General features: G+C 52.4%; 1 protein-coding gene across 4 annotated transcripts in view; it reads right to left on the reverse strand.

The window, feature by feature from the left end:
• Positions 1-22,250, reverse strand: part of Ahdc1 (AT-hook DNA binding motif containing 1) — a 65,856-nt gene that overhangs the window by 26,419 nt on the left and 17,187 nt on the right. Inside the window, exon 1 of one of the 4 annotated variants that reach the window (XM_026391655.2) lies at positions 11,086-11,151. The exons of the other annotated variants lie outside the window; for them this stretch is intronic. The gene's annotated coding sequence lies outside the window, so the exon portion shown is untranslated. Of the gene's footprint in view, positions 1-11,085; positions 11,152-22,250 lie in introns of those variants that run through there. 4 annotated transcript variants of the gene reach the window in all.

Raw genomic sequence — 22,250 nt, forward strand, 5'->3', positions numbered from 1 at the left:
GGGGAGAGAAGCGCCCGGAGGAAGCTGCCTGGGCACAGAGATAACCTGAAATGCCACCTCTCCAAACACCCCCTGCCCCCATTTCTCATTTAACGTAGCTGTGTATCTAGGCAGGGGGCAGAAGGAGCAGTGGAGGGAGGGCTGTCACTGAAGCTGTTTCTGTCACACTATTTAGAGATTGGTGGGAAGCAGAGGGTCTAGGGCTTGCTGTCACCACACACTCCAGAGCAGGGAGTGGAATAATGAATGGCTTGAGACACCCTGTGCTGTGAGGGGTACTCCTCTTCCTTGGAAAGGCCCTCTCTCTAAATTTCAGGCCACAGAGCTAGGGACAAGGAGGCCAAAGTCCAGGGGCATGACTCACCCAGGGAACAGGCCCAGCCTGCTGGCCAGAGTGGTGAGGAAGGCCAGAAGCCAAGAGGCCCGGGTTCAAGTCTGAGCTCCTCCCAGGCCAAGCTGGGTGACCTTGGAGCAGAGGCTCAGCCTCTTTGGCTTTGGGGAGGTGGAAGGGAAGTGCCAGGTCCAGAGAAGCTGAAGGGGTGGGCCTGGGAGGGGGAGCATGGGAGGGATAGTGGGCTCCTCCCCTGACTCTGCTCTGCTGCTTCCTCACAGGGAACCTCATCTTCCTGCACCTCAGTCTCCTCATCTGGAGGTAGAGACATTAACATGCGTCTCACAAGAATACACAGCATAAAGTGGGTAGGTGCTCAAGAAACAGGAAGTCTCTTTCTGAAAAGAGGGAGAACTAGACGAGGAGAAGGCAAAAGACTTGCCCAGGCTGGTTTCCCACCTGAGCTGTTTCTTTAAAATTGCCTGGAAGAGAGAGAGAGAGTGTGTGTGTGTGTGTGTGTGTGTGTGTGTGTGTGTGTTGGGGGGTGGTCCCATTGGATGCAGAGAAGACCACCCCAAGACCAAGGGATTTGATAGGACTGTCATCCTCCTCACCTTTACCCTAAATAAACCTCACTTTGCCCACCTTCAAACCTTGCACTAGAGCAGCAGCTCAAAGGGAGGAGCTCAGCCCACATCCCAGCTCCCCATGACCCCAAAAGCACCTGCTGCTCAGAAGGAGCAGGGGACCTGGGTAGTCAGCACTGTACAAGAGCCCCCCTCTTACAAGAGCCCAGAGAGGGATAGGCCTAGCCTGAGGTCACACAGCAGCAGCAGAGCCCAGAGCTCTGGTCAGGAACAGCCTCAGAGCAGAGTTCCTCCAGCCCCTGGGGGTGGCTGGAGCTGGGGGGCCCTGAGGGACTGAGCAAAACGTGGCGACAGATGGCCTGCCGAGGCAGCGGCGATCTGGGCGGCTGGCAGGCATGCTCGCTCCCGCGCAGGGAAGCAGCTAATTTTAGCTGAGGCCTCGATGCCAGCTTTGTTCCCCCCACCCACCCGCCGAGGGGGCCCAGCATGCCTTGCGTGCAACCCGCCTCCCCCAGGCACCCCTACTCCCCCGCCTGGCCCCTTGGTGAGTAGTGCCCAGACCCCAGGGTCCTAGAACTGTCTGCCTGACCAGGCCTCACCACACCCAGAGGCAAGGGCTGGGCTCTAGAGGCCTGGCTCCCCACTCCAGGACTGTTTGCCCATGACTCCGAGCTCATTCCTTGAAGAGGGATGACAGGAGGAAGGCTAGAGGCCACTGCCCAGACTGGGAGGGCTGGACAGCAGGGGCTGCCAGTGTTGGGGGAGGCGGGCACTGTCTTCCACCCAGCACTTAAGGAGACAGGACCCTGATTCTACCAGGACCTTGATTCTTCTGGGCTGGAGTCCTTCCTGCTGTTGGTGAGCAGGGGCTCGGGAGTTACTCAAGACTTTCCTTGTTCCTCATAACTTTGAGTTTGCTTCAGGGACTCTTATAGTACTTTCAAGAAGTCAGTGCTAGAGCAAGGTTATAACCCTGTGCCACAGGGGTAAACCGAGGCATGGTCCAAGACAGCTATTACTGTACCAGGAGAGGACCAATCTCAGGAGTCGGTGAGGTCTAGACATGATCTTCTGTTAAGTCCTTATATCTAGGAGGCTTCTTGGCTGACACAGAGCCCCTGGGAGTACTCACTACCTGGGCTGGTAAAAGATGAACCAGGTGGATAAAGCCCACCCTCCAAAACCCTACAAAGGGAGACCTGGCACCCCACTCTCTGCAGGCTCTTTAACCTGAGACCCTCCCTTTCAGGTTCAACTATACATGCCCAATGGGGCTTTCAAGTCACAAGGCCCTCACTAGTAAGGGGGCTCTTTGGGGGTGATTCTGGAGGACCTCCCTCAGTTCCACGACCAGGGGCTGAGAGAAATGGCTAAGAAGGAAAGAGAAGGAGACCTGAAAGGAATTTCTGTATTTAGAAGGAAAGTCAGAGAAAGAGAAGGAAAGGGAGGGAGAAATCAAGGCAGAGAATTAGAGACAAAAAGAGGAAGATCGTGGAGAAAGAGATAAGGAAGGAGGGCTTGGGAGACAGTGACCGGGAAAGAGAGGAAAGGGATGGGGAGGGGGGGACACATGCCACAGGAAGGAAGACAGCAAGAAAGAGATCCAGGAAGGGAGAGAAGAAGGAAGAAAAAGACAAAGAGAGACAGGCAGGATGATGCAGAGACAAAGACACACGCACACAGAAGGAGAGAAAGAGAGACAGACACATGGTGGGAAAGAGACAGAGGAGCCTGCCACAGGCAGGCCAAGGCAGCGACCCAGGGAGCTGGAAGCAGGGAATGACACACCCAGAGACCATCAGAGACAGTAGAGAGGGTGAGCCACGCTCCTAGAATGGGGCGGGAACAAGGGGGAGACACTAAGTGATAGAGTGTGGGGGGAACAGCAGGAGTAGGCAGAGGCAAGGAGGGAGGGGGCGTAAGTAGGAGAAAGAGGAGGGGAGATGTCGTCGCCAGAACTGGGGGGGACAGAGGACAGAAATGGAATGTGGGTCTAGGCATGAGGCTCACAGATGCATCGGCTCCGGTTTCAGCTGGGGCAGTTGGCTGCTGGGGGGGGGAGGAAGGAGCAGAGCTGGCGAGGGAGGGGGCCTGTTGCCATGGCGGCGGGCACGGCAGGGGCACAGTCTGCTGGCACTTGGAGCTCTGGGCATGGTAGGGGGCTGACTGAGGGGGGAAAGGGGGGTGATGGAGAAGCCTTGCCCTTGCCCTCAGGGCTCTACCATGAAGAAAGTTTCCAGAGAGCGGTTGGGAGATGCTGGGAGTGGAGCACAGCAATGGGCCCTGCCTAACCCCTTGGAGGCTGCGGGGGGGGGGGGGGGGCATCCTTCTCCAGGTTGCTTGTGCCATCCTGGGTTCCCACTGGTGTCTCACGCTGGCCCCTGGGGACCCTTCTTCTCTGTCCCCTCTGGTCTAGCTGAAGATCCCACATACTGCTGCTGCTGCTGCAGCCTCTGCTTGCAGGGGAGCAGCAAGATTGTGAATTCAGGATCTGTAATCCTAACGCAGAGCCCAGGCCTACCGGGCTCCAGTTACCAAGGAGACGGCGGGTCAGAGGGCAGAGCGGGGCGCCCGTTCCTCCAAGTCAGAATCCCAATTGTTAAAGCCCAAGAATAAACAGCTGAAGCGGCTGTGGGGGGGCTGGGAGGGGGACTGAGGTCTGCATGGGCTCAGTGTGGTGTTGTCAAGCGAGATGTCACTAATTGTCTGAAGGAACGGGCTGAGGCAGCTCTTAACTGCTTCTGTGCCACCAGAGACACCTTGGCTGCCTGGCCTCATCCCTGGGGCCTCCCAGCATTCCGCTGGGCCAGCTTGTTGGTGGGGGAGTGCTGGCCCAGCATAGTCCCTGCCTCCCTTGCACTGAACCCCCACATACTTTGGTTCCCAACACTCTTTGCCCATCTTGGAACCTCCCACCTGCAAGCTAAATCTTTATGTCCCTAGAACCAGCACCCCCCAATCACTGGAGCCATAATACTCCTTGTAGCCCAGAACTGCCCCTTTTGGCCTGCAAAAGCCCTTCCAGCATCTCCGCTTCCCAGCAGTTAGAGGTTCTGCTACCAGCTGTGTGCACTGCAAAGACAAACCTAGGGTTCTTCTGGTCTTTGCAGAGAGGGAGCAGTTGGACAGAGATCCTCCCGTGGAGAAGGGGAAGTCCTCTAGCAATTCTCTGTGCAACTCCCTACTCTCAGTCACACATGAGAGCTAAAGGTCCGAAGGAGGTCAGGAATCCCGGTTTCTAGTTTTGATTGTTCTACCTGCTAAGTGACTTACTTTCCCTTCATGAGCCTGTCTCCTCATCTATCATCCATCCTAAACTGAGTGCCTTCTCTTGAGCTAGACCATGTCTATAACCCCTGCCCAGACGTCGTCCCAGTGGGTGAGAAGGGTTCAATGAGACAAGGTAGAAAGCTGGAAGAGATGCATCAGCTAAGATGTTTCAAGAAAGACAACAGTGTCTGGTATGAGTCAGCCACTGAGTGGACTGCGGCTGGTGTTCGTAGTATTACAGCTTCTGCTATGATTGCAGAGGGCCACCAAAAGGGTGAAGGCAATAAAACAACTAAAACAAACAAAAAAGATGGTAGGGCTCGCTTCTGAAAAGGCTTAGTGCAAAGAGTATTAATCAGTAAGATATGGACAGGTGGGCAAGAAGGTGACGCACTCCGGGAGGTCTTGTGAGGCTCTTCAAAGAAAGCCCAGCACTCAGCGTCAGGGTCGCCTGGTCAGCCTGTCCCAGAGCAGGAAGGGAGAGGCCTTCAATTCTCCCAGCCCTATCGCTGGCCTTGCCTCCTCCCGCACCTCCCGCCAGCTCCACCCACCGCGCGTCCCCAACTCCAGGGAGCGGTGCTGTGAGAATGTGTGCCGCCCATAGGCGGGGCTTCTGGAGATTGGTAGCACCTGGAGTGACGCCACGAGGGCGGGGCAGGCTTTGGGCACGCCCCCTCCCACCCCCTTCTCCACACCCTCAGCCCCTCAGCGGAGGTCTCCGGGAGGGGGCGCTCAGACCTCCGAGCCCCACAGGTGGGGGCCTGAGGCAGGCTGGGCTGGGGCGCTGTCCGTGGGCGGGGAACTGGGCGAGGAAACAGGGGATCCCCCAGAGAGGGCCCAGCCCTGCCGGGGGCTGGACGCGTACAAAAGGCGACTTGTTCTTTCTCGGGATGCCTGCGCCTTCTCAAACATACCTACAGCGGCACTTCGGGGACAGCTACACCCACGCGGCCGCACAAAGCCTGCCAGGGTGGGGTATGGGGGTTGATGCCAGGCGGTAGGATCAACCCTGTTTCAAACCACCCCCTGCTACATACTCAACACCATTCACCTCACCCTGTCCCATCTGGTCACCCTCACATGCACAGCCCTGAGGACAGTGACCCAGTCCCATTCTCAAACTACCCTCTCCTTCATACTGTTTATAGCTTACCAGTTTCTGCTCTATAGAGACCCAGCGTCAGCTGCAATCCAGGCTCCATGTTGTGTGTGACCTGTAAGCCACCTCATAAGGCTTAATACTTTTTTTTCTCTCTCTCCAGTTCCGGGGATGGAACCCACCTCTGGCACATGCTAGGTACTGTGCCCCCAGCCCAGTTACCATTATGTTTTTACTGAGCACCTATTCTGTGCAGACCTCACAATTATCCTACATGGTGGATACTAGTTGTCCTATTTTATGAATCGGGAAACTGATGCTTAGGTTAGCTTGCTTAAGACCGAGGCAGGATTTGAACCCAGGTCAAACTTGACTTCAGAGCCTTTGTTCTCCTGTGTGTTGTCATCTCTGCCTCCCGCGAAATCATCTTATACCACAGTATCCCACCAGACCTACAACCTGACAGCAAAGCCTTCTCAGTCAAGGTGTAATTCACCCTAAGCACATCTCAATGTCACAGTCTAGTACCAGATGGCCACCCTCACTAATCAAGCTGTTTGTATGTTGGGGGGATTCCTACCCCTAAGCTTCCCCCACCCCATGCTGGTAAATGGGGCCCAGAGTAGGCTACCTTTAACCTTTCCAGCAGGCTCACCTCCACCTCCCCTGACCCCAGGATGACAAAGCACTGCCATACTAGTTGAGGAGCCTGACCTGCAAATCTCCCTGACCCCATGGGCCTGGACCCTCTTCTAACCCATAGCTCCTGCTGAGAACAAGTGAAACAAGCCCCTTCCTGGGGATGTCAAAGCACCTTTCCTGGGGGTGTCGGCACTGTGATCCCCAGAGCCTGGCTAGGGAGAGGGATCGCGTTACTCTTTCCCCAGCTGTGCTTGGACTCCTTGGGGCTGACCTTTCACCTCATCCAGGCCAGGACCCAAAGGGGGCCAGAGTCCAGCCCTCACCTCCGGTTAACCCTCTGCATTCTTGTCTTTTCATTCCTGGGCTCCTGCCAAGGCCCTGCAGGTCTCAGGAAGCCCAGCTGGGCATGCCAACCTTTCCCTAGCCTTCCATCCTAGCGTCCGGTTTCCCAGAGAGCTTTACAGAATGCTCCTCCCTGCCCCCTGCCCATGCTGCCCTGCTGGGATCAGATACCTCCGCCCAAGCAGCTGAAAATGACCTGGGCTATTTTCGCTGCAGGATCACGTTGCAACTCCCCCCAGAGCTGGCAGCTTCTCACACCTCTCCAGACCATCGCCCCCAACCCTCATCTCTCACCCAGAACCACTGACTAAAAGGGCAGAAGGGCTTTCAGAAAGCACTGGCCTAAGCCTGTCAGATGGGGAGACTGAGGTCATGAGGAGCCAGGCACAAGGCTGGGCAGAGAACCAGGCTCCCTGAGTCCCCACGCAGGTCTCTTACTGCTGTCTAGCTTAGCCTGCTGGGCACCCTACATCTCAGAACCTCTGACCCAGCCAGCTTCCCCCAAGCATCACAAAGTCACACGAGTCTACCCACAACTCCCTGTGCTGCTCTGCATGTCAGAAACTGCCTTTGCCACGTACTTTTCTTTGTTTAAAATTGGGACCAGGTCTGTACCTGTGTCATTAGACACGTGGACCCACCCAGAAAGTTTTAAGGGGTGTAAACTAGGAGGAGAGTCAGGGAGACTAAGACCTAAAGGAACAGGAGGTGGATTCAGGCTTTAACCCCAGCTGCCTCTTGCCCCAACTTTTGGGTTGTATTCCCCACTCTCCCACCCAAAGGGTCTTCCATTCCTATAAACTCAGCCTCCTCCAGGTCTCTGCCTCTGCCCCTGCCCTCTGCGTCAAGCCCCAGCCCTCCTGGGTAGGAATGTGACTGGTCAGGTCTGAGCTGACCACGAGTGACTGTAAGGTGACAGACCCCCACCCTCCCATCCCCCCAGCCTGGGGGAGTTCACATACCAAGGCAAGGGGGGCAGGAATTGCTTTAACCCTTTGCAGCCTGGCTTTCAGGAGAAAAGGAAGGGTACTCCACGTCCTCTAGTCAGTCCCACATGAGGACTGCCTGGTGGTGGGGAGTGCAGACAGAATCCTCCAGCAAGGAGGGGTAGGATGGGGTAGTCCCCATTAAGGAATTACCCTTTGCCACCCTAAATGTTTAATCTCATCTCCCACGACATTTGTTAAGTCAGGAGATGGTGCTGAGGGCTGACAAGAAAAAGAGGCATCATGGACCCCAACCTCAGGAGTCCCTGGTCTGATGGGAGAAATACAACCCTGCCCTGGGGAGTCTGCTGGGGGAGACCAGGCACAGAGGTTGGGACAAAGAGCTGAGAGCAGAGAAGAGCATGGAGCTGCTGCACAAGTGGGAGGAAGCCAGGGCAGGAGAACAAGCCAGGTGGGGTCAGACCGGGCAGGCTTCCCGGAGGCCCCTCGGCCCACACCCCTCCCCCCAGGCTCTGGAATCTCGGGGGTCAGGGCTGAGGGACAGCCCCACCCCCTGCTCCCCTCGGGCTCAGGAATTCCACCAGCCAAGTGTGGGGGGGTGGCTGCATCGGACTCGGTCCAAGTTGGCTCCCACTGGACCGGGAATTGTAGCTCCTCCTCGCCCCCCACCCTCACCCAAGCCCAAGCCCCTGGGCTGGCCCCCAGCCCCCTACCCTCCCCCTGCCTGGCTGGCACGGTGTGTGCCAGGCGCTGGCAGAAAACAAACCCGCCGGGGTGGGTTTGCAGGGAGCGGGGTAACCTTGACACAGTTGCGGCAGTCGCTAATGGCAGACACACACTCCGCCTGTTCTGGGGGGACTGTTGCCGTTGCTAGGAAACCAGCAGCCGCGTGAATGGAAATGGGTCAGTAAACCTGGGGAGAGATAGTGTGACACTCGAACCACTGCAGCTGCTCCAGCCCACACCGAAATCCCTCCTCTTCAATATTTATCACTCCCGCCTGGGCCCTCAGCTCCTGCCAGACCCTGCACCAGCCTGGCCCTCAGGCCCCCCCAAGGCCCGATAGGGGTGGAAGAAGAAAGGTGATGGAGGGGGTTTGCTTATCCACTGTTGGGGGGGCCTAAGCGGGATGGAACTGGTTCTGGAGGAGATTGAACAGGAAACTGAGCCTAATCCCGTGGTGGGGAAGGGGTTAAAAGGTCAATTCACGCCTGTTCCTGATTTAGGCACCGTGGTAAAATTACTTTGAGAGTGAGCGGGCTTGCGGCTGCCTGCCTACCTGCAGAGGGACCGATTAAGACAGGAGGCTTCCCTCTCTGCAGAAGAGAAGAGGCACCCAAAACAGCCAGGATTCGCCCGCTGGCTGAAAAATACCATTCAATGGCCCCAGTACAATCGGACAGCACCCCAAATGGCCAAGGGCTACCCAATGCCTTACCACACATCCCGAAACTCACGGTTCAGGAAACCTTGACAACACCCCTACACAGATAGATACCCCCACAAAAGAGCATGACAACTGCAATTCAGAACAGTGCCATTCAGCTAACACCCATAAACAAGCTGACAAACCTAGGTACAGGCGAAACTCTTCCATCACTCCCTATGAGGCTGGAGCCTGCCAGGCGGCCTGCCCTGACCCAGAGCTGGGTTCTCTGGCTCATATATGGTTTTTCCTCCTTCCCACTGCCAGTCTCCTTGTCTTGAACACACCCTGATACACCGACTGCCTCTGTGATCACTCTTTTGCACACACCATCCCTCAAGCTAGCTGCCTCGTGCCTGACACCCCACTCCCTGGAGGCTGACCGGTCACTGACACACACATTCTCTTCCCCTAACAGCACGCAGTCACACTGCCCTGACACAAGCTCTTGTTCTTAAGCACAGACCTCTCTCCAGATAATATGAACCCTGAGAATCAGCAGGACCATTCACTTGGGTGATATGTACCCTCCACCCACCACAATCTCCACCAGTATCCCTGAAGGGTGTGTCTCAACAAGGGAGGCACCTCAGCCTGGGGGAGGGGTACCTTGACAGGGATCTCCCAGCTGACTTAGTTCTCTGTGTGCTCCTATCTCCTAGGATACATCAGTCAAAACAGGCTTGGAGCCTGTCAGAGCTAGAAGGTGCCTTAGGGAGTCACTAATCCAGCCTCCTCCACTATGCAGGAGCAGATACCCAGAGAGGGAAGCAGCCTGCCCAAAGTCACACAGCCCAACTGCTGTTCCAGCCTTTCTCTTTTATAGTCCCTCACTGGGAGTCCTCTGTGGAGTGCAGAGAAACTCAGGGTTAGGGTGGAAGAAAGAGTAACAGCCCAGAAAGGCTTCCTTGAGGCAGAGGGAAGTGGGACTGGGCTAGTTGGGAGAGAGAGTCTGTGGTCCTTAAGTTTACGGGAACTGCCCAGCAGTATATTCAGAGAGATGAATCCAGACTTTACCAAAAAGATCTGGTGGATGATCATCTCTGTCCCACTTCCTATTCCAGGGCTCACTGCCTTCCCAAATCAAAGCAAAGGTTATTCTCTTCCTATACCTGGCCTTCAGTGCAAATTCCCTCTAGTTCCAGGGCATTCCTGCCTTCTATTATTTAAAAAGATCTTTGCCAGGATGCCTCTGGGACAGATGAGTGAAGAGGTGTCTGGGACAGATGAGCAAAGAGGTGTTCTCCTAGAATTTTTATTTCAATTCCCTTTGAAGAAAAGCAAACTGAGGCTTACAGGTGAGGTAACTGGCTCATTTACACAGACACAAATGGAACCTCAAGCTTCTTTGAGTACCTCCAGGGTCTCTCCCAGGAGACAAGGAAGGCCAAACAGGAAACAGAGAACTGGGGAGGTGGGGTGAGAAAGGTTGGGAATGGCATTGGTCCAGGCTGACCTCCTGGGTGGAGGAGGGGCCTAGAGGCATCCAAATCTGAATCTGGGTATCTGGCAGTGGTGGAGTGAAAGGTCAACAAGGAGCTGGGAGAGAGAGGAAAACAGAATTCCACCAGCCTCAAGCCTGCCTGGGCCATACCCAGGAAGCCAGGTCAGTGCTCTGCGCCACCCCGCATCCATAGTGAACAACAGTGAGGCATTGTAAGGAGACTCAATCCCCTTTTCAGGCCTCAGTTTCCCCCTGAGCTGGCCTGGCAGGAAGGACTTCTAAGGGCCCTTCCAACTTGAACACTACTGTGACCAGTCCTAGGTCTCAGAAGCTGAGAATAAAAACAGTAAATATGTATTTAATGACTATTTACTGAGTGAACACTCAATAAAACCATCATCTTTCCATCCTACCCAGTTTAAGAGGACTACTTACCTTGGAAAGCCACATTTCACAGGGCTATTAGAGGGTAAGGGGATTCAAAGACGTTGAGGGCTGCCTCTGCTCCTCTGGGTGGGGCTGTTACACAGGTGCCCTTGATGCCCTCATACACTATGCTCATTGCTTTAAACTTGCTACTTCAAGCCCCACAATAAGGCCATGACCTCCCACTATTATCTAGTTTTTCATGAGGAAAGGGAAACTCAGGAGTGAAGGGACTTGCCCAAGGTCACACAACCAGTGAGTGGCAGAGAAGACATTCCAACTGGGCCTATCTTCTTTGCTTTTGTTTAACGTGGTAAGTGTATGCTAGGTGGGGGCAGGAAATGGAACTGAACAGAGGCCACAGGCAGGGGGAGAAGGGGTCCACCCTAGGCGGGGGAGCCGCCTGCTGAGTTGCCAAATGGTTCATCAGTTTGCAAAGCACCAAATGGTGCTGGAACGCAGCAAAGTTGTGGGAAAGCATCTCTTCCTTCCCCTCCCCCACAGAGGGCAAGGTAGGCCTATTTCCCTCCCCCACCCCACTGCCAGGAGTGAGTCCAGAGAGGTCACTTACCTACTACCCTGGATCTCAGGACTCCAGTAAAAGGAAGACCCTCCCTCTAGGGGGGCCCTTTTCTAGACTCCGGGATATTCAGGGTGCACAGCCGCCCCCAAAGAAAGCCGCCGCTGTCTCCGTCGGGGAAATTATCCAGGATTTTTCCAGCAGGTCCGCCCCCCTACCGGCTCTGCAGTTGGGGGCGGAGGGGGGCTGGAAGAGGACTACCTCGCCTCCCTCCCAGAAGCCCTTGGACGCCTTGGTTCGAGAAGAAGGCTCCAGGCTGCAGGTCCAGCCGTTCTGGGGCGGAATAGTCTGCCTCCTAGTTTTTCCCGCCGCCGCCCCTAGGGCTACCTGGCTGCCCCCAGATCCCTGCCACCCCCACCCCCACCCCCACCCCCACCCCCTCCCAGAGGAGGCCGCAGGGCTTTTGACTCCAGAAGGAGGTGACGGGCCGAGAGGGAAACCAGGCGGCTGGGGGAGGGGCATTGCCTGCACCTGGCCCCTCTCCGCCGCCGAGGCCGGGAGGGGCGGGACTGGACCCCCGCCAGACCCGAAAAGGGCGGCGCAGGAGGGTGGAGGCTCCGGGCCCGCTCGCAGCAGGGCCGAGAGGGGAGATCTTCCCCAGCACCCTCGCCAGGAAGGCGCCCCCTAGGGTCGGGCCGCTAGCCGCCCCTTTCCGAGCCGCGCGCTCGGCCCGCTCCCCGGGTCGGCCGCGCTCTCCAGCTGCAGGAAATTCCAGAAGCTCTCCATCATCCCGGCGCAGCGCACAGCCCGGGCTGCCAAGGCTCCCCGAAGGAGAGCCACATGCCGGCCGGCCGCGCGGCCCGCCCTCGCCCCCCACCCCGTCCAGCCTGGCGGGGCAGCCACGTCGGGCCCGGCTGGAGCCCGGCCGGCGGCCCCTTCCCGCGCCCCGGGACCAGCGGAATGCGTGGCAGTCCCAGCCTGGGGGCTATTTTGAGCGGGAGGGGAGCGGCCCAGCCGCGGCGTTTTTGGTTTTTTCCTGGCCCCCGGCCCGCCCGCCTGGGCCCTCCGCTGCCTGCAGAGTTGGGGGGGTTGTCACGTGGAAAGGGAGGGGGGGGCGCGGCGATCCGGATCCGACCCGGGCCGGCAGGCACCCGGCCACAGTCCGGACCTGCGCGCTTCGCGCTGGCGGAGCGGCGAGATTATTAATAGCGCGCTTGACTCCGGCGGAGGCTCCCGGGCGCCCGCTACCTGCACGCCCCTCCTCCGGTGAGTCCCCAGCGGCGGACTCGGGCCTCACTGGATAGCGCCACTGTGCACCAGTGACCAATCACCGGCCTCGATTTCCTTACCTGTAAATTGGGGATGAACTACATGACTATATATGGTAGGTACCTTATCAAGATTTGCTTGCTGTGTAATTCTCTTTAGGCAAAACACCTTCGCGCCCGGCGCTGTGGCGCAAGCCTGTAATCCCAGCGACTCTGGAGGCTGAGGCAGGAGGGTTGCAAGTTCGGGGCCAGCCTCAGCAACTTAGTTGTCTCAGGATCAAGTTTAAAAAGCTCAACAGTAAAGCACTGCTGTGTTCAGTCCCAATACCCGCCCCCCCCCCAAAAAAAAGCTTGTTAGCTTTAGTTTTCCAGATTTTTATAATTTTTATAAATTGAGAGAGGTTCCTTTTTCTTTTTTGTTTTTAATGAAAGGTTTTAAGAAGGCCTTTTTTAAGGGAAAAAGTCCCTCACATTTGAACAATGCATTTTCACTTGAAATCCTGTTGAGCCTAGCCACTACCCGTGGTAATGGCCAACACTGAGCATCTGCCTGCGTTATTAGCACAAATTAACTTACTTGATTATAAGGTTCTCTTAAAGAAGGTAATATCCCCTTTTTTCCTAATGAGGAAACAAATGGACGCAGGAAAATTAAATGACCTGCCAAATGTCATACAATGGCACAGTCCAGAGTCAGAAAAACTAGCTTCAGAGGCTGAGTTAACCACTGAACAGTGTCCAACACAAGACGCTCTTTTAATATTTTTAACAGATGAAATGGAGGCTTAAATTGTGATCCACCCAAAGTTGCCTTTGGCTAGTTAGGGGCAGAGGTTGGTACACTACAAATCTTCCAACTCCTAGTTTAGTGCCACAAGAGAGCCCTCTGAATCTGTTCTGTTCCCGACTTGAGGCAGCTAGGAGTACCTAGGATAGGGTCCTAACAATGGGCACCAAGCTGTGTCAAGGAGCCTAAAGGACCACTTGGTGCTCTCAAGTGTCAGTCCCAGATTATTGGGTCCCCAGGGTTTACTAATCCATCAAATTCTACACTCAGTTAGGGAGGAGAGGGGGTAAGGGGAGATGACATACAGGGGGAACAGCCTGGGACAGGGCCTGGAGCTGCTTCCTGCTCCCCCCACCTCCCCAGCAAGGAAGCACAAAGGCTGGCAGGCCCCCCACTCCGCCCCGGAAACCTGGCGGTTTATTTCTGTCTCAGGGCCCCCAGGTTTCCACAGAGTCAGTCCAGGAAGGCTGGCAGCAGCTGGTTTGGAGGGGTGGAGCTCAGGCTCCCTCAAGGGTCCAGCTGCACTCTGCCCTCCCCCACCTGCCAGGTCAGACCAGACTCTAGAGTCAGAAGTGACATTGGGATGAGGGAGGGAGGAGCTGGGGGCCAGTGCTCAGAGATGATCCACCTGAGGCCAGTTAGTCAGAACTCCAAGGGAAAGAACCCCCCACTCCCTAACCCAGAGCCCAGGTGGCTTTCCCAAACTGGGACAGCCTATACCCAGTTCAATTCTGCTAAGGGTGTAACCTCTGGCATGTCCAATCCTATTTATTCCAGATCATTCTGGGTCATGACTCCTCTGGACTCTCATCCAAAGAAAAGCCTCTTTTCTAAAAGATAGCCACAGGTCACATGGGCCAGTCCAAACTGGGACATGCTACACGCCAGATTCTGAAGTCTTACTTTTTTATTCATTCATTCATTCATTGATTCATTCATACCAGAAATTGAATCCAGGGGCACTGAACACCACTGAACTACATCCCCAACCTCTTTTAAAGCTTTTTTAAAAATCTTGAGACTGGATCCCATTGAGTTGCTTAGGGCCTCGCTAAGTTGCTGAGACTGGCTTTGAACTTGTGATCCTCCTGCTTCAGCCTCCAGAGCTGCTGGGGTTACAGGCACGTACCACTATACCTGGCATAAAGTCTTAAAGTAAGGGCTGGGGTTGTGGCTCAGTGGTAGAGTGCTTGCCTAGCAGGTATAAGGCACTGGGTTCGCTTCTCAGCAATAGATAGATGGATAAAATAAAAGTCCATCAACAACTAAAACAATTGTTTCAAAAAGAATGTAGAAATCTCAATTTTCACAATGATTATGTTGAGATAATATTTTTATAATGAGTTAGATAAGGTACTTTATTAAAGTTAATTTTACTTTTTACTTTGTTATAAATGTGGGTATTAGACATTTTTAAATTACATATGTGGTTCGCATTACATTTGTATTGGACAGTGCTGTTCTAGATCATATGGTGCTCTGGCTTAGGACCAAAGCTCTGCCTGCTCTAGATCAATATCTGTGTGGCTTTAGCTCACCCACTTCCCCATATTCAGACCACAGTCTTATGTGTGGGTCTAAATCTCACTACCCCATACCACCCTGCCTCAGCTTTCTGTGAATTTAGGCTCAGCCAGAGAATATAACTAAGTCTGCTTTAAACCACTGTCTAGTCCATTTCTTTTTCACCAATGCTCAAAAGTTAGATCCAGAAAGGGTGTGGCTCTAGATCACCTTCCTAACCTACTATGGCTCTAGATTCCAGCTGGACACCCCTCTCAAGCTTGTTTGCTTATATCAGTGTCTAATAAAAAGTTAAAAATCTACACACACCTCAGGAGGAAGAAGGTTCTACACCAGGAGTTGACAAACTATGGCCCATGGGCCAAGTCCCGCCTGTAGTCTGGTTTTTATAATTGAAGTTTGATTGGAACACAGCCAAGTTTATTTGTTCATGTGTTGTTTATAACTGCTTTCAAGGTATTAATAACAGACTGAATAGCCTACAAAGCCTAAAATTTTTACAGTCTTTTTTTTTTTTTTTTTTACAATTTTTATAGAAAGACCCTATAATAGATGACCAACAAATCCAACCCACCATAAATCTAAATTCCAGGCTGAGACCGTGACCTACTCTAATCTACACTACCTCCTACTGTGCTTCTAGGTGGTGCTGCCAACCAGGATCTAAACCATTGCCTAACATGGGCCGTGGAGCTTGGGATCCAGACTGTACTCTGATCTCAGCAGATGGGCCCCAGGACTCCTCTCTGGAATGGAAAGAGTGTCTCTACTTCTGAACTCCCCTAGAGAGATCAAGGCCCACTGGCCCTTCTCTGTGGCCTTGGGATGGGGGAGGGAGGGTAGATTCCAGAGACAGCACTGGAGGCTGAGTCAAAGAGTCAGGGATAAGCCCTTCTCTGCCAAGGGGGCTGAATGTAATCAGGCCAAGAAGCTAGAGTAGCCCCATGCTCCACCCTTCCCCAGCAAGCTCCAGAGCAGGTCACTTGGCTGGGGGCCATGTGGGGCAGATCCAAGCTCTAGAAGCCAGGAAAGGGAGCTCCAAATGAAATCTTCACCAGCCCTCACCTCCAGCCACTCAATGCTTCTTACCTCAGTGCTGAGTTGACACTGCTACCCTCTTTCCCCTTAGCTCTAGCTTTGTCTTTATGGCTTTTTTTTTTTTGGGGGGGGTTAACCAGGGATTGAACTCAGGGACACTCAGCCACTGAGCCACATCCTTAGCCCTATTTTGTATTTTATTTAGAGACAGGGTTTTACTGAGTTGCTTAGCTCCTCACCATTGCTGAGGCTGGCTTTGAACTCTATCCTCCTGTCTCGGCCTCCCAAGCCACTGGGATTACAGGAGTATGCCACTGCACCTGGCCTCTATGGCTTTCTTTGGAAATCCTCCCGTATCTGTCCCTTCCCTGCTGTTTCTCCCTCCTGCCCTAGAATCCCAGGCTTACCTTACTGGTAAAATCATAAGCTCTGCTGGGTATGGTGGCACATACTATAATCCCAGCTACTTGGGGGAGGCTAAGGCAGGAAGTTCACAAGTTCAAGGCCAGCCTGGGCAATTTAGTGAGACCTTGTCTCAAATAAAAAGAGCTGGTGATGTAACTCAGTGGTACAGTGTCTCTGGGTTCAATCCCCAGAACCGTAAAATAAATAAACAAATTTTAAAACACCAAGTTTTTTTTTTTTTTAAAAAAAGCTCTTGAATTGATAAACCCAGACTTAAATTCTTGCTCTGAGCAAATTACTTCACTTTTCAAGGCCTTCTCAGTTTCCTCATCTGTAAAGTGGAATAAACAGAATGGTACCTATTTCATAGAGCTGGTAAAGAGCTTTAACAAGAGCATGAGATAAATCACTTTACCCAGCACCTGCCCCGTAATTAGCATTCAATGCTAGCTGCTATTTTTATTACTATTGATCATCTAGCTTGGTTCCATAGATGGACTTTGGCAGGTTTGTAAACCTCACAAAATGTTAACCAAAACTTGGTTTTGTATGCTTCTGAAGGCTTCTAGCCACAGTCATGATCTTCTCAAAATGGATCCTTAGCCCAAAAGATTTTGAAAAAAAAAGAAAAAAAGAGTGAAAGGAACCTTTAGTTCAACGCAAATGGGGAGATACAGGTGCACAGAGGGCAGGAGAGGGACCGGCCTAAGGTCCTTCAGAAAACCTGGGCAGACTCTAGGCTACAGCCCAGGCCTTACTTCTTGTACCAGTTCAAGCTGTCTCTTTGATCTGACCTCCTCATTTCTCACCTGCTCAGCTGTGACCGCCTCCCCAGTGAGCTCCCCACCTCTAGCCTCCGGAGAATCTCCACCTGGTGCCAGAGACATCTTCCTCAAATCCCATTCTCGTGACACTGAGTCTCTGCTCTAAAACCTTTAATAGCTTCCTACTGCTGACATCAATGTCAAGGCTGAGGTCTTTGGCTTGACATTCAAGGGCCTTCACAGCCCGCTCGGGCCAGCCAAACTCCTTGCTCTTCCCTCTCATCTAGTCATGGGCTGACTTCTCTCCTCCCTGCTCCCCTCAGCCTCAATGCCACCCACACACTCACTCAGTTCTGGACAGATTCTGCCCCTCTGCTCAATCACACAGTGTCTCAGGCTTCGCCTGCTGCCCCCGCTCTGCCCTCAGGGTTGCTCCTGGGTCCAGCCACTCTCTGAGCTCACTCTCATCAGGCAGAAGTATGCTGACCACAGCTCTGGCTCCAGGAAAAAGGCCCCTGCCCCTGCTCCCCAGCTCAGCTCCATCCCTGGACACTGACATACCTTAGCAGTGCCCCTCTTCTCCATGTCACTCTCATTGTGTGCTCTGCTCTTTCAGGAACAGTACTGCCTCCATCACAGGCAACCACAAGGCATGGCCAGTATAGCACTGTGCTCAAAGTCATGAATCCTGGCTCAGATTCTCCCCTGAGCCTCAATGTCCTCATCCATAAGATGAGAACAGCTGTATCTCTACTAGTAATTCTCATGAAGGATAAATGCCTGGTGAACTGAAAAGATGATTTTTCTACTAAAACCTTCAAACAGTGCAAATAATAACTACAGCCTCCATTTTTGTAAGTTTATTTATAATTGCAGTTGGTATTCAGCTTGGTGGCATGGACCAGTAGTACCAGCTACTGGGGAAGCTGAGGCAGGAGGATCACTTGAGCATAGGAATTCAAGGCCAGCCTCAGCAACACAGCAAGACCTCTCAAAAAACAAACAAACAAACAACAACAAAAAAAACTAGAAATTTTTAAGAAATAAAACAAAATTGCAATAACCTTGCAACCTTGGAGCTCTGCCTTATTTCATTTTCCTCCTCGGCACTATCCCATCTAACAAACCATATGTTTTGCTTGTTTTCGTGTTAACTGTTTTAACCTCCAAGTGTAAGCTCCTTGAGGGCAGGGATTTTTATCTATTTTGTTCACTGCTCAATCACACAGTGTCTCAGGCTTAGAAGTGTCGGACACCAAGTGAGCACTTGATAGTTAAGGAATTAATGAATGAATCAAGGGCTTTCTACCTGCCAGGCATCGTGCAAAGCATTTCTCAAGATTATTTCATCCAAGAAACCACGTACTTTGATTACCCCCTCCCGCATTTTTTTTGGGGGGGGGTACTGGGGATTGAACTCAGGGAAACTCAACCACTGAGCCACATCCCAGCCCTATTTTATATTTTATTTAGAGACAGGGTCTCACTGAGTTGCTTAGCACCTCACTTTTTGCTGAGGCTGGCTCTGAATCCTCCTGTCTCAGTCTCCCTAGCCACTGGGATTATAGAAGTGCTACCCCTTATGAGATGTTAAGTGACCTACCCTGATGTGGGGTAGGAAGTTCTGGGCTCAGATTTGGTTCCAGGGCCTGTCCTGTTGATTGCTCTGCTCTCTTTCTTTTCCAGGTGATTAGCTAAGCCTCCTAAATCTGTCGCCCTCCCTATCTCCTTAGGGCTATCAACCTCTCTATGCCCCTGAGGCTACCAGACCTCCCAGCCCTCATTCCACTGGGCTATTTCCTCTCAGCCTGAGGCCATGCAGCTCCTTCTCACCCCAAGGCCTTAGCCTATGCCTTCCTGCCTGGAATGCTCCGGCTCCCCATCTCCTTCAAGTCACCCAGTTCTCAAGACTCACCTCTTTCAAGAAGCCTTCCTTCTGTCTTCACCAGTCCCTACCCTGTACTCTGCCTTCTTTGCTAGGAAAGTCCACTTGGGGAGCCTGTGTCCCTCCCCACCCCCACCCCCTCAATGCAGGGGATCAAATCCAGGGCTTTGTGTATGTTAAACAAGTGCTCTACCATCAAGCAACATCCCCAGCCCTAATTGTTTCCCAAGTTTGAGGTCTTGCCCACCTCTGTCTTTTCCTTCCTACTCCCTCTGTCCCTCTCCAGGCCAGGTCTGATCAATGGCCTCACCCACACCCCTTCTCTTAATCTGGTTTAAAGAACATGGCTGCAATTCTACCGCTACTATGTTTCTTTGGAGAATTACTATACCTCTCAGAATCTATATCATCATCTGCAAATGGTTATACAAGGACATGTGACACTGATTAAATACTCAATAAATAACAGCCCCCACCAGGTGCACACCTGTAATCCCAGTGACTTGGGAGGCTAAGGCAGGAGGATCACAGGTTCAAGGCCTGCCTGGACAATTCAGTGAGACTGTCTGGGGGCGGGGGGGGGGGGGGAGGACTGTGGATGTAACTCAGTGGTACAATACTCCTTGATTCAGTCTCTACTACTGCAAAAAATATATAAATCAACAAAAACCTCAGTCTCCTCCATTCCTCCTTTCTGTACAGTCCCTTCCTCTTTCCAGATGAAGATAATAAGGTTGCAAACATGATTGACTTTTACATGCAGTGACTGGATGCATCTCTGGCACCCACCAGGTGCTCAATATACTTGTTGGGTAATTTAATCTTTACCAGACCCTATGGGGTGGGGAGAACTAGAACTACTATTATATCTATTTTACAGACAAGGAAATCAAGGCTGAGGGAGGGAAAGCCATTTGCCATGGTTGGGATTTAAATCCAAAGCTGGGTCTGCCACTGATCTTTCCCTCCTCATTATCCCCACCCTGATCTGCTCTGATGCCAACCCCAGCCGCAGGGTGCTTGCTTTCTCCAGGTTTTGGGTTTTAGGTTCTAGATGTACACTCACTAGGCTTCTGCTTCAGAGCTCAGGCCCTCCACGTCATCTCATGTGAGCCTCCCCAAACACTGTGGCATCGGTGCCATGATTATTTCCCCAACTGTATCATGTATTTTGTGATTTTTTTCCATGATTTCCCCCCCATTACCTTATACAACCATCGAGAACTATTCCCACACAGCCGTCTTATTTTTCCAGCTAGACTGCAAGCTCTCTGAAGGCAGCCCTTCCATGTGCCCCCACCAAGGTCCAGCACTCCAGCAAGGTGGACTATTCCCCACAGGTCCTAACTGCTGATCTGCAGCCTCCTGCCACATCCTGATGCTCGGCCTATTTCCCCCCCCAACAGGTCTTGATTTGTGGGTTCTCTACCCCTTCAAACAAACATACAGCTGGTAAGGATAGGGTTGGGTCTGCCCTAGATCTAGACTGGAGTTTCCCCAAAGATGCCTTATGTCAGCCCAGCGAGATGGCGAGCGCCTGTAGTCCCAGCAACTCAGGAGGCTGAGACAGAAGAATTGTGAGTTCAAAGCCAGCCTTAGCAACAGCGAAATGCTAAGCAACTCAGGGAGACAAAAATACGGCTGGGGATGTGGCTCAGTGACTGAGTGCCCCTGAGTTCACTCCCTGGTACCAGGAAAAAAAAAAAAAAAAAAAAAGGTGACTTATACCTGGGAATTCAGCACTCCCATCTCTAGGGCATCAAGGGAATGGGGATAGCACCGTGGTTCAGAAGAGAACTCTGGATCCCAAATTCAAAGGTACTGGTTCTGTGTGGCCTTGACCCAGTCACTTAACCTTTCTAAACCTCAGTTCTCTGACATAGTCCTCCCTCCTATTCATGGGGGAAATAGTCCAAGATCTCCAGGGGATGTGGAAACTGCAGATAATACCAAACCCTATAGATAAGTTTTATTCCTATACACATACACCTTTGGCAGTTTCATTTATAAATTAGGCACAGTAAGAAATTAACAACTAGCAATAAACAGAACAATCATAATACACTATAATAAAAATTATTTAAAATTCACAAATGTTTATTTCTGAAAGCTTCCAGTTAATATTTTTTGACTGCAGTTGACCACAGTTAACTAAATTGTAGAAAGTGAAACAGAGGATGAGGGGGCTGGTGTATAAAATAAGGACAACAACAATAGGGATACAATGGTGATTAAGCGAGCATTTATAAAATTAGAAGAGTGTTGGGACATAGTAAATGCTATGTAAATGTTTGTTAAATAACTAAAAGTCAAAGCTAGGGGGCGTGGCTCAGTGGTAAGAACATGTGCTTAGCTTGCAGAGGTCTTGGATTCAATTTCTACCACCAAAACCAAAACCAAACAAGCACATAATAAATAAAAGTTGGGCCCCACCTAGCCAGGGAAAGATCCCTAAGGTTGGGTACAGTGCAAGTGACAAAGCAAACCCCAGTTCCAGACAGCTAAAGATACTCAGGAAAACAGAGATGGCAGAGACCTTCACCCCTTCAGGAAACCCCCTGTGGCAGGGAACTACATCCCAAGCCACATCCTCCAGAGCCAGAAGACCCCATTTCCTAGCTTCCTCAGACTCTGACCTAATCTCCCCACCCTAAACTCTCCCCAAGCTACTTCCCCTCCCCTCCCTCTTTTCATATAGTCAGGTTGATTATGGATGAAATCCAGGCCCTACTTCTCTGGATTGCTGTGTGACCTTGGGCAAGTCCCTTAGCCTAGCTGAGCTTCAAGTTCATCACTTCAACTAAGGAATAATCCCACCTCTCAACCGGATATGTCCTAGGGATTAACTATGAACTGAAATCATGCCCACGGATGTATCCACAGGTATTAGGACACACTAATGTCCCTTTAACCTGAATGCATAGATGGGCATGCTGTATGGTCACCAGGGTAGGGAAGGGGACTTCTAGTAAACCCACACATACCCCCCAAATGTCCCCAATGGCCCCTAAACACCACCCAAGGCAAGTTCTTTAACCTCACCGTGACATTAAAATCAGTTTATTTGAGAGTCTTAGGTCACTCTTCTCATGGCCCTGGTTACTACTGCTGAGGCCCGGAAGCAGACCTGGGAGAGAAAAGAGAGGGATGGGAGGGGCTACAAGTGTTGGGGGAGGAGAGAGCCCCTCTGGGAGAAAAGTGGGTGGAGTGGTAAAGGACAGGCCCCCACAGCCTCCTCCCACCACAGCTAACCCAGCAGTCACCTGGCCTGGCTTCCCACCCCTCCAAAAAGGAAGAGGAGCCCGCAGCCACATGTTAGGATAGGCGATTACCTCTGTTAATTAATTAAAATAAATAGCAAATTAAATACAGCAAAATTAAAATAGCACAGGAAATTAATTCTCTACCAGCCCCACCTCACAGGTGAGATGCTTACAGGGCCCCTCACATCCAGGATCCACGGCAGCTGGGGGCTCGATAGAACCTGCCTTGCACAACTCCCAGCAACCCCAAATATCCCGGGCAGAACCCAGCTACCCACAGGC

The sequence above is a fragment of the Urocitellus parryii genome, chromosome 11 (genome assembly GCF_045843805.1).
Source record: "Urocitellus parryii isolate mUroPar1 chromosome 11, mUroPar1.hap1, whole genome shotgun sequence".
Classification (NCBI taxonomy): domain Eukaryota; kingdom Metazoa; phylum Chordata; class Mammalia; order Rodentia; family Sciuridae; genus Urocitellus; species Urocitellus parryii.